The 12,994-nt window shown below is 53.7% G+C and overlaps 1 protein-coding gene across 4 annotated transcripts in view; it reads right to left on the bottom strand.

Annotated features, from left to right (window-relative positions):
- Positions 1–12,994, bottom strand: part of RBKS (ribokinase) — a 63,287-nt gene that overhangs the window by 17,076 nt on the left and 33,217 nt on the right. The window lies entirely within an intron of this gene.

Consider the following 12,994-nt stretch of genomic DNA (forward strand, 5'->3'; position numbering starts at 1 on the left):
CTCCCAACAATCACTACCTGAAATACTATTAATAAAACCACCTGATGATATTTTTTGCATACAAAAAAATACCTTTTTTTGTCTTTTTTTGCTTTCATATATCCCACAGCTGGACAAAATCAGTCTCCTTCCCCCTCTGGCACCTGATTATTTAGTCTCGACTTTCTTCACCTGTCGGAATAATCTTCTCTGCTATAATAGCAAGTACGGCGGAACCTATGTACCTTCCCTGACTAGCAGGCAGGAAGCTGTGTATACTGACTGCCCTGAAGTGAGCACAGAATCACTGCTAAGAGAGCGACTGAGCATGTGCGTCCACCAGGACTGAGCAAGTGCGTCCACCAGGACTGAGCAAGTGCGTCCACCAGGACTGAGCAAGTGCGTCCACCAGGACGGAGCAAGTGCGTCCACCAGGACTGAGCAAGTGCGTCCACCAGGACGGAGCAAGTGCGTCCACCAGGACGGAGCATGTGCGTCCACCAGGACGGAGTATGTGCGTCCACCAGGACTGAGCAAGTGCGTCCACCAGGACGGAGCATGTGCGTCCACCAGGACGGAGCATGTGCGTCCACCAGGATGGAGCATGTGCGTTCACCAGGACTGAGCAAGTGCGTCTACCAGGACTGAGCAAGTGCGTCCACCAGGACTGAGCAAGTGCGTCCACCAGGACTGAGCAAGTGCGTCCACCAGGACTGAGCAAGTGCGTCTGACGCACCCCTGGGCCTGTGTCGCGCTGCGTTGCGCACGCGGGAGCTTACCCGGAGCCGGATCTCTTGAGGGTTGTAGTCTCGTGGCGGTGATCCGGTCCGTGCCCAGGGAGTCAGACTAAGTGGCGCTGTATTAGCGGTAGATGTTGGACGACTACGCCACCCGTTGAGTACAGCTAAGGAGCTGCTGCTGCAGGGCAGACCGCTGAGGCCGGTGGTAGGATTGTGCAGCGTGATAGTATAACCCCCAACGGGAGGGGTATGGCCTCAGGGCAGCCGACGTGGATGATGGGGGTAGCAGGAACCACTCGGAGACGGTACGGTGTAGTTCAGGGTCTTTACTGGTGACAAAGATAGACCCTCCCGGAGTACTGGCTAGCGATTGGGGCCTGGTCAGTCCTTGAGCAGATGGGATCTCCCCTGGCCAGGCGGAGTTGTAGGCCTCCCAAACTAACGATACTCTTCCGGCTACCTTGCTAGAGGCGGGTATAAGTAGCCCACGTCCCTGAGTGTACCGTGTGGTGCTCACCCGTATGGCCGGTGACTCGGGGCCTTCTAGTAGCTTCCGCTCCACGACGGCGGTGCTGGTCCCACGCGTGTGACCGTGCCTTCGGGTTTCTGGGCCAGAGGACCTGCAATCCCCTGCCGGTCGGTTTCTGCTGCTGGATAGGAGTTAGTCCCCACAGCCTCGGACTCCGGGTCCGGTGATAACTTCTCAGTCAGGGCGAGCTCTGCAGCTGCCAGCCCCTGACTCCTTGTAGCACTGCTCCCACAGAGCTCCTGATGTTCTTTTCCTATATCTGCTTCTCTGTCTCTACTTCTTCTCTACTCACTAACCCTGCCTCAGCCCTAGGTTTATATAGGGGAAGTTCTTCCCCTCCCAGGACTGGGCAGGAGGTGTGGCATGCATAGGATTCCTGACCAAGAGACCTCCCACCTGCTCTCAGACGTAATATCTCTATCACTGTGGCAACCAGACCCCTGGGGTGTCACATTCCCCCCTAGTGAAATTTAGTACTCCGGGACTAAACATATTTTTAGAAAAACATAACAAGGTATAAACAATAATAATACAATAAGAAAAACACATAAAGATGGTTACGGCGTGTCCGCAACCGGGTGCAGTTTTGAAGAAAAGCAAGGTGGCCATTTCACCAAAACAGGGAGACGTAACCAGGTAGGGGTCTGTCCTGCCCCGAGTCCTTAACAGTCTTTAGTCCATTCCTAGGTTACGCTCCAACCAATTGTACAAGGATTCCCGGTAAATCCACCAAGGACTCCTAAAAATAACTAGAAACACATAATTATTTACAAGTAACAGACAGGTGACCACAAATAAAACAATTTAAACACTTCAAATCCTCCAACGTGCGGGTAACTGGCCTCTAGTGGCCCTAGTGGACCTACGGCGCTGACTGTCTGGCCCTGAACTACAGGGTGTAGGAACTGTCAAGGGTAAACTGGGCAGCTGTCCACGGGCCCTTTGGCTCACTAGAGGCATGGCAGGTTCACTATAAGCAGAGGGTTGATCCTCCTGGTCTGCTGGTGTGGGGTCTTCTGCCTCCTGGACCGGCTGCTCTTCCAGCTCTACCTGTTGCTCCGTAGGTGCTTGGGATGCTGGTTGGAGGAAGGTGAGTACGGGTACCACAACTGCGCCATTGACTTGAGTCCAAGACCGAGGGAAGTCTCCGAGCACAGTACTAACCATATCTTCCCTTTCCTCTACGGGTCGAGGGTCTTCTTGTTCCTCTTCAGGGTTCCGTAGCTGTTCGGGACACTTCTTCAGGTGATCCCGGGATACAATGGTTGTGGTTTCCCCTCCGTCTTTACTGATGGTACAGACCTTTGGGTTGTCGTGGCTTGAGGGCAGTACGATGTACGGGTCCTTCTCCCACTGGTCGTCCAACTTGTGGAGCCGCCTTTTCCTCTTCAAGACCTGCTCTCCGGGTACCAGGGGAACAGCGGGAGCATACTGGTTGTAAGTTTTCTCTTGTCTTTCCCTAGCGAGACAGAGACTTCGCTCCACGCTCTCCTGTACTTTCCGGTACTGCTGCTGCCTCTCTGTGTCCCAGTCTGCTTCTGGTGAAGTGTCCTCGGGTGTCAGGACTCCCATCTCCAGGTCAACAGGTAGCTTACCAGGTCTTGCCCTCATCAGGTAAGCCGGGGTACAGTTGGTGGAACCTACCGGGATGTGGTTGTATAGGTCCACTAGGTCGGGCAGCCTCTCAGGCCACAGACTGCGTTCTTCCAGGGGCAATGTTTTCAGAAGATCTATCACCACCTGGTTCATTTTCTCACAAAGTCCATTAGTTTGCGGATGATAGGGTGTCGTCCTTATCTTCCGGCAGCCATACAGAGTGCAGAATTCTTGGAAGACTTCCGCTTCAAAGGCAGGTCCCTGGTCTGTCAACACTTGGTCCGGGTACCCGTGTGGACGGCAGAAATGCTGCTGGAAGGCTCTAGCTGCTGTTCGAGCTGTTAAGTCCTTGACGGGGACGACAACCAAGAACCGGGAGTAGTGATCCACGATGGTTAGTGCGTAGACGTAGCCACTTCTGCTTGGGGTCAGTTTTACATGATCCAAGGCTACCAGTTCCAACGGCTGCCGGGTGACGATGGACTGCAGGGGAGTCTTCTGGCTGGCACGGTCCTTCCTTCTTAGGTTGCACGGGCCACAGTCTCTGCACCACCTCTCGATGGTTCCCCTCATGCCTACCCAGTGGAACCGCCCGCGCAGCAGGAACTCCAGCTTCTTCCATCCGAAGTGTCCAGCCCCGTCGTGGTATGCCTCCATCACCACGGCTGCGTCTCTTCGTGGCACCACTACTTGCCAGATTAGTTCATGCGTCCGGGAATTAACCATTCGGCGGCACAACTTCCCCTTATAAAGGAACAGTCGACTCTTCTCAGCCCACAGTTGCTTGGCTTCCTCCGGAGCGTCTGGGTCAAGGCGAGCCTCTGGCCGAGTCAGCATCTCCTTCACCAGTCGGACGGCAGGGTCACTGTCTTGCGTTTCCGCCCAGTTGTAGTGAGGCAAGGGATTAAACGTAGCAGCTTGCTTACTCCTTACCCGGTGGGAATACTGGATAGTCCCATGACGGTGGAACGCGGGGAGTTCGACTTCTTCCAGTCCCTCTGGATCTTCTCCTACGTCCGGTAGGTTTGGCATCCTGGACAGGGCGTCCGCGTTGGTATTGGAGCGTCCTGCCCGGTATTTGATTGTGAACTCGTAGTTGGACAGACGGGCCATCCATCTCTGCTCTAGGGCACCGAGTCTTGCTGTGTCCAGGTGTGTCAACGGGTTGTTATCCGTGTACACGGTGAACCGGGAGGAAGCGAGGTAGTGCTTAAAGCGTTCGGTGACTGCCCACACCACTGCCAGGAACTCTAGCTTAAATGAGCTGTAATTCTCAGGGTTTCTCTCGGTGGGTCGCAGTTTTCGGCTGGCGTAAGCGATTACTCGTTCTTTCCCCTGCTGGATCTGGGACAGCACGGCTCCTAGCCCGATGTTACTTGCGTCGGTGTAGAGGATAAAGGGCTGGCTGTAATCAGGGTACGCCAGGATTTCATCCCCCGTGAGGGCCATCTTCAGCTGGCGGAAGGACTCTTTTTCTAACTTCTCCCATCTGAAGGGTGGCTTCTGGTTCTTGGCCTTCCGGGACTGGCCTATCAGGAGGTCCTGCATAGGAGCTGCCTTTTTGGTGAAACCGGGGATGAATCTGCGGTAATAGCCTACCAACCCGAGGAACTGCCGCACTTCCTTTACACTGGAGGGACTTGGCCATTCCTTAATTGCGGTGATCTTATCAGGGTCGGGAGCCACTCCATCAGCGCTCACCACGTGTCCCAGGTACTGCACCTTTGGTTTCAGGAGGTGACACTTGGAGGGTTTCACCTTTAGGCCGTAGCTTGCCAGAGCTTCAAACACTTCCGCCAGGTGTTTCAGGTGGTCCTCATACGTCTTGGAATATACGATGACATCGTCCAGGTACAGCAGGACCGTCTCGAAGTTTCTGTGGCCCAGACAGCACTCCATTAATCGTTGGAAGGTTCCTGGTGCGTTGCAGAGTCCGAACGGCATGCAGGTAAACTCGCTAAGTCCCATCGGGGTGGTGAATGCGGTCTTCTCCCGGTCCGCCTCTGCTACAGGAACCTGCCAGTACCCACTAGTGAGATCCAAGGTAGAGAAGAAGTTAGCAGATCTTAAAGCAGCCAAAGACTCCTCTATCCTTGGTAAGGGGTACGCATCCTTGTGTGTGATACGGTTGATTTTCCGGTAATCTACACACATCCTCATGGTGTTGTCTTTCTTTTTGACTAAGACTAGTGGAGCTGCCCAGGGGCTACAGCTATCCCTGATCACCCCAGCCTCCTTCATGTCTCTAAGCATCCCCTTGGCGTGTTGGTAGTGTGCAGGGGGTACGGGTCGATACCTCTCTTTTATGGGAGGATGGTCTCCCGTGGGGATGTGGTGTTCTACCCCCTTGACTCGCCCGAAGTCTAACGGGTGTTTACTAAACACTCTCTCGTACTCTTGAACCACCCGATAGACTCCCTGTTTCTGGTGTGAGGGAGTGGAGTCAGTACCCAAATGTAGTTGCTGACACCAGTCCTCCATTGTTTTCTGAGAGCCGTTACCTTCCTCCGGGGAAGATGGAGGCAAGGGTTCTACGGACTGTATGGAATCTTGATTGATGGTATACAATTTGGCTAGCGTGGCATACCGGGGCAGGTACACTTCCCTCTTCCCGATATTTATTATGCGAACGGGCACCCTCCCATGGCGTACATTGACCACCCCCCGTGCTGTCAAAATGGTGGGCCTACCGTCTGAGTAAACTGGTTCTACCATTGCCTGGTAATCTCTACCTCTCAGACCAATAGCTGCCCGGCACCAAATCATCATTTCACTTTTTGGGGGCATGGCAATAGGGAAAGGGTCACACATTCGCACGCTACCAATCTCACCACCGGAGAGTTCCACCTGTTGCCGTCGCATCAGTGCCCGGATCTCTTTTTGGAGCACTCGCTGCTCGCCGGAGCTGGCGTTCTTGGCAACCTGCTGTAAAAGGAAAATCACCTCTGCAAGACAATTTTCAATTACATTAGTTCCTAGAGTTATCTTTGGGTGACTCTCGTGTTTGTCAATGTCTACAATGATCAATCCCTGTGCTGCCAGTTCGACTCTACCGATTTTAATGGTCACCTCTTTAAATCCGATCTGTGGCACGGGCTGGCCATTGCTGGCGATGATACTCAAGTCGTCGTCAGGGTAGCGGGTAATATCCGAGTCATTCCAGTACTGCTTGAAGAGCACGTATGGGATGGTGGTGACCTGTGACCCGGTGTCCAGTAGGACACTCATAGGAATGCCATCCAGTACCACGAGTAAGACTGGACGTCCTCCCACATATTTGTCGCGCCAGTTCGATGGGCCTGGTGATCTTTTTCCTGGGGGTTGGCCCTCTACCCCAGGTTGTGCCAGTTTAAAGGACAGTACCTTGCCATATGTCCGGGTTGATTGCAGCGGCGGCAGATGGGTCGTCCGTCCTCGTTGTATCGGTCGCTGGGTCTTCCTCTGGCCGGTGGGGTCCTCCTTGGTCGACGCCACGGGATGTCCTCCGGTCCGGATGCCAGCTGGATCTTCCCTGGAGTGGAAACCTGTAAAGACTGCACAGTTCGGGTTAGCGCAGCAACGCTTTTAGCTAGCTCTTGGACCTGATGGTGCAGGTCTGGAGCCGGGTCATTGTTCAAAGCCTGCGCACCAGCTCCCACAGGCCCTGCCGACAAGGGCGCCGCCTCCTGGTGGTAAGTGGTAGTGGGGCGTCTGGGGGTCACAACGCCACCTGGTGCCGGTTCTCGAAGCACCCGGATGGCTCTGTCCTTGAACTGTGCAAATCCCAGATGAGGGTCCTGTAAGGCCATTGCCCGCAACTGGGTTCGGTGGGCATTGCAATATAAACCCTCTATAAATTGTTCAGTCAACAGCCTGTCCTCGTCTCCCACGCCGTCAGGGTCGGTCTGCTTAATGGCTCTCAGGGCCTCTTGTAGGTTTAGTGCATAGTCCCTTATACTCTCATGTGCCCGCTGTTTGCACCCGTAGAATCTAAGCTTGATCTCGGCTGAGGTGCGGGTATCAAAGGTGTCCCTCAGCCGGGTTAGTATCCCTGCGACAGTCCTCCCCCCAGGTGGCCAGGACTTTACCTCCCTTTGGGCTGCCCCGGTTAATTGGGCCACCAGGATGCTCACTTTTTGCTCCTCTGTGAGGGGGTATACCTGGAAGAGTCTATCCAGCTTTTCTCTAAAGTCATTCAGGGTATGTGACTCCCCTGAGTACTGGGGTAGCCAGGCTGCCCCCGGGATATAGGGCATGGTGAAAGGCATGACCGCAACAGCGGTGGCGCTGGCGGGGGTTGAAGCGGTGAAGCTCTCCTCCGTATCCGACATCCTTCTCCCCCCTAGTGGACCGTGGCCTACCTTGCGATGATCCTCTTCCGTAGGCCGCGGCTCCGCAGTGGATCGTCAGGGTTGAGGACCTTCCGTCGCGCTCCTGTGACGTCGGCGTCTGCTGGGCTCCTTCCAGGACCTTACGCAACGTCCGGACGTGAGGCGGGGCTTCAGTTCTCGCGCGCTTTCGGAGTCCACGCCCCTCTTCTTCCCGCGCGGCGTCCTCAAGATGGCGTCCAATGGCGGGAAAACTCCACGTATGGCGGGAAGAAGGCCGAAGATGGCGCCGGATGGCGGGAAAACTCCACCGATGGCGGGAAGGAAGCGGAAGATGGCGCCGGATGGCGGGAATCTTCACCACAGGTAAGTTTGAACAGTCTTTTTCAGGCACGCAGTACCCGGTGGTTGCGGGCACGAAATCCTGCCGACTACGCCAAAAGTTGACGCGCCCCTGGGCCTGTGTCGCGCTGCGTTGCGCACGCGGGAGCTTACCCGGAGCCGGATCTCTTGAGGGTTGTAGTCTCGTGGCGGTGATCCGGTCCGTGCCCAGGGAGTCAGACTAAGTGGCGCTGTATTAGCGGTAGATGTTGGACGACTACGCCACCCGTTGAGTACAGCTAAGGAGCTGCTGCTGCAGGGCAGACCGCTGAGGCCGGTGGTAGGATTGTGCAGCGTGATAGTATAACCCCCAACGGGAGGGGTATGGCCTCAGGGCAGCCGACGTGGATGATGGGGGTAGCAGGAACCACTCGGAGACGGTACGGTGTAGTTCAGGGTCTTTACTGGTGACAAAGATAGACCCTCCCGGAGTACTGGCTAGCGATTGGGGCCTGGTCAGTCCTTGAGCAGATGGGATCTCCCCTGGCCAGGCGGAGTTGTAGGCCTCCCAAACTAACGATACTCTTCCGGCTACCTTGCTAGAGGCGGGTATAAGTAGCCCACGTCCCTGAGTGTACCGTGTGGTGCTCACCCGTATGGCCGGTGACTCGGGGCCTTCTAGTAGCTTCCGCTCCACGACGGCGGTGCTGGTCCCACGCGTGTGACCGTGCCTTCGGGTTTCTGGGCCAGAGGACCTGCAATCCCCTGCCGGTCGGTTTCTGCTGCTGGATAGGAGTTAGTCCCCACAGCCTCGGACTCCGGGTCCGGTGATAACTTCTCAGTCAGGGCGAGCTCTGCAGCTGCCAGCCCCTGACTCCTTGTAGCACTGCTCCCACAGAGCTCCTGATGTTCTTTTCCTATATCTGCTTCTCTGTCTCTACTTCTTCTCTACTCACTAACCCTGCCTCAGCCCCAGGTTTATATAGGGGAAGTTCTTCCCCTCCCAGGACTGGGCAGGAGGTGTGGCATGCTTAGGATTCCTGACCAAGAGACCTCCCACCTGCTCTCAGACGTAATATCTCTATCACTGTGGCAACCAGACCCCTGGGGTGTCACACGTCCACCAGGACTGAGCATGTGCGTCCACCAGTACTCGGCTCATAAAGAGGACATGGCCGAGCATGTGTGTCCACCAGGACTCAGCTCATAAGGAGGACATGGCCGAGCATGTGCGTCCACCAGGACTGAGCAAGTGCGTCCACCAGGACTGAGCAAGTGCGTCCACCAGGACTGAGCAAGTGCGTCCACCAGGACTGAGCAAGTGCGTCCACCAGGACTGAGCATGTGCGTCCACCAGGACTGAGCATGTGCGTCCACCAGGACTGAGCATGTGCGTCCACCAGGACTGAGCAAGTGCGTCCACCAGGACTGAGCATGTGCGTCCACCAGGACTGAGCATGCGCGTCCACCAGTACTCTCATAAGGAGGACATGACCGAGCATGTGCGTCCACCAGGACTCAGCTCATAAGGAGGACATGACCGAGCATGTGCGTCCACCAGGACTCAGCTCATAAGGAGGACATGACCGAGCATGTGCGTCCACCAGGACTCAGCTCATAAGGAGGACATGACCGAGCATGTGCGTCCACCAGGACTCAGCTCATAAGGAGGACATGACCGAGCATGTGCGTCCACCAGGACTCAGCTCATAAGGAGGACATGACCGAGCATGTGCGTCCACCAGGACTCAGCTCATAAGGAGGACATGACCGAGCATGTGCATCCACCAGGACTCAGCTCATAAGGAGGACATGACCGAGCATGTGCGTCCACCAGGACTCAGCTCATAAGGAGGACATGACCGAGCATGTGCGTCCACCAGGACTCAGCTCATAAGGAGGACATGACCGAGCATGTGCGTCCACCAGGACTCAGCTCATAAGGAGGACATGACCGAGCATGTGCGTCCACCAGGACTCAGCTCATAAGGAGGACATGACCGAGCATGTGCGTCCACCAGGACTCAGCTCATAAGGAGGACATGACCGAGCATGTGCATCCACCAGGACTCAGCTCATAAGGAGGACATGGCTGAGCATGTGCGTCCACCAGGACTCAGCTCACTAGGAGGACATAACCGAGCATGTGCGTCCACCAGGACTGATGGGACGTGCTCATTGCTATATATTGTAAACACTAGGTGGCGCCATACTATATACATCAAATTCATAACTTTTCACTGGAAAGGAAACTGCCAAATTGGATTCATATTTTAAGATCTATTTAATGAATATACTTTTAATAGTGCCGCAACCCCTTTCAAGTCCTGTCCTGGATGTATAGAATAATATGCTGTATGTGCAGAGTAATGGCAGATGAATCGTCACTGCAGATACACCATACACGTGTGATTAATGAGGGTCCCACCGCTGGTACTAACATCTCGAGAATGGGGGCTCCAATCTATCATATGCAAATATTCCCACATTTGCCATAAATGTTTGAGAAAAAAAAATACCCCATAAATAAGTTTTTTTTATTTTTTTACTCCAGTCACATCCAAAGCTGCATTTACAATCTTGCTCCTTACAGTGTGGAATGTGCCATAATATTCACCCTCCGCCAGGCGAGGCTGCCCAAGTAGGTAAATCTGCTGTTCAATACAGTGGAGCAGTGGTATGATGCCCCCTACTGGAGCGACAGCAGATATAATGGTTATTACCCGGCATTTCCTGGTGTAAGGACAGGATCTGATGATGGAGGGGCTTCATCTCTACGTCCAGTAACGAAGACCCTTAGTGCAGAGCTGTCAGGGGCAATCGTGAGCTAAACATGAAATATCTGCTGAAAACCTGGAATGGCTGAAATATCACAATATAGAGAAAGAAGCCTGAGAAGCCCCCGATCTGCCCGAGTCACAGCAGCCTCGTGGCCGGGGGGGTCCGGCAACGTGGAACGCTGATCCTGCAGCTGGGGCTAATCATTCTCTCTACAGAGGACGGCAGAGTCGACTTAATGGAAAATATCTTCCGATTTCCTCAATAAATACCAAATGTCCCATCCAGGAGCGAAGCGAACGTCGCCCCGAGACCAGTACATGAGGAGTACGTAGTGAACGGATGTGATCTACTGGACTAATAATAATACCGCCAGATCACCGAGAATATCTACTGCTATACTGCAAGATTATAACTGCTAACATGCCCCCTATCTACAAGAATATACAGATAGGTCCAAAAGTATTTGGCCAGTGCCCGAATCTCCATGATTTCAGCTCTGCAGGCCGCTATTTTTACAATTGAAGTGGAGACAGCAGGTTTAATTAAAGGAGGTGAACAAATATATCCTGTGAAATGTTTAAGAATTGCAGTCATTTTTTTGTACAAAGCCTCCTCATTTCAAAGGCTCAAAAGTAATTGGAGAAATTAACGCCAGGTGTGGGAAAGACTTAGTGCAACACAGAGGGAAGAGGGAAAGGGAGCCCAGACTCTAGGGAAAGGGGGAAGGGGAGACTTCCTAGTCTGGTCTAGCATCACCCTGTCTCAGCTACAGTCCCTATATTGCCTCTTCAGCAATCGCCGCACGTGTGCCTTGCCCTGTCTTTCCCTGGCGTATGGCTAAGGATTGGGATGGGAGGAGATGAGCACTAGTCGATCCCCACTAAACTCTACAGACAACAAGGGTGGACAAACAGGGGGGAATTGCTTAGCTTTAGATGACTCCAGACAAATGCACACATGGCCTCAAGCTTCAGAGAAGACGAAGTACTGCTCTTGCTAAGCCTCACAAGTAGTACTGAATATCGCCGACACCTCCCTCTCAGACACACCAGGCATTTATACACCCAGGCAAGGGAGCTAATTAACCAGAGGGAGGTAGCCGCTGGGTCCTAGAAACAGCCTCTAAGAAGCTATCTGCATTGCCAAAAGTGGAGATCTCCTGCAACCAACTGCAGGGCGACTGTTTGTCACCTCTGACACACCAGTGGCATTAACTTTCCCATAAATAAAATGTCCATGTTTAACCCTTTGTAGAGAATCCTTTGCAGCAACGACGGTCTGAAGTCTGGAGGCCATGGACATCACCATCGCTGGTCTCCTCTGATGTGAGCCTTTGCAGCAATGGTGGCCTGAAGTCTGGAAGCCATGGCCGTTGGCATCGCTCGTCTCCTCCGGTGTAAGATTTTGCAGCAATGATGGCCTGAAGTCTGCAGGTCATGGCCGTCACCATCGCTGGTCTCCTCCATTGTAAGGCTTTGCAGCAATGACGGCCTGAAGTCTGGAGGTCATGGCCATCAACATCGCTGGTCTCCTCCGGTGTGAGGCTTTACAGCAATGATGGCCTGAAGTCTGGAGGTCATGGCCATCACCATCGCTGGTCTCCTCTGATGTGAGCCTTTGCAGCAATGGTGGCCTGAAGTCTCGAGGTCATGGCCATCACTATCGCTGGTCTCCTCCGGTGTGAGGCTTTACAGCAATGATGGCCTGAAGTCTGGAGGTCATGGCCATCACCATCGCTGGTCTCCTCTGATGTGAGCCTTTGCAGCAATGGTGGCCTGAAGTCTGGAAGCCATGGCCGTCGGCATCGCTCGTCTCCTCCGGTGTAAGGTTTTGCTGCAATGATGGCCTGAAGTCAGCAGGTCATGGCCGTCACCATCGCTGGTCTCCTCCATTGTAAGGCTTTGCAGCAATGATGGCCTGAAGTCTGGAGGTCATGGCCATCACCATCGCTGGTCTCCTCTGATGTGAGGCTTTACAGCAATGACGGCCTGAAGTCTGGAGGTCATGGCCATCACCATCGCTGGTCTCCTCTGATGTGAGGCTTTACAGCAATGACGGCCTGAAGTCTGGAGGCCATACATGTCACCATCGCATGGGGTGAGATCTTGTGATGACTCGGCCATTGCAGAATATTCCACTTATTCGCTTTCGCAGGATGTTTTCGGTCATTGTCCCTCTGTCCTGTGAAGCGCCGACCAATCAATCTTGCTGCATTTGGGTGAATCTGAGCAGAAAGTCTCGCCCTGTACACACAGGATTCATCCGGCTGCTTCTGTCTTCAGTCACATCATCTATAACCACCAGTGACCTGGTACCATTGGACGCCATGCATGCCCGCGCCATCACACCGCCTCCACCATGTGCCGAGGATCAGGAGCCGCTCCAAGCCTTCTCCAGACTTTCGTCTCTCATCATTCTGGTACAGGTTGATCTTAGTTTTGACTTTCCAGAACTGGGCGGCTTCTTTAGATTTTTTTGGCAAAGTCTAATCTAACGTCTCTACTTTTAAGGCCGATTTACATCTTGTGGTGACCCCTCTGTGTTTTCCCTCATGAAATCTTCTCTTTATGGTAGACTTAGATTCTGAGACACTGTGGATGTCCAGGCATTTTTGAGTTCACAGCACACCAGGGCGCTCTTTTCTTTGCAGAATGTAACACACTGTAGATTTGGCCGCGCCTAACATTTCTGCCATCTCTCTGATGGATTTCTTCTTCTTTTTAGCCTAATGATGGTCTGTT

Source organism: Phyllobates terribilis, unplaced genomic scaffold (assembly GCF_046119375.1).
Source record: "Phyllobates terribilis strain yellow unplaced genomic scaffold, ASM4611937v1 Scaffold_3__8_contigs__length_932513732, whole genome shotgun sequence".
NCBI lineage: Eukaryota > Metazoa > Chordata > Amphibia > Anura > Dendrobatidae > Phyllobates > Phyllobates terribilis.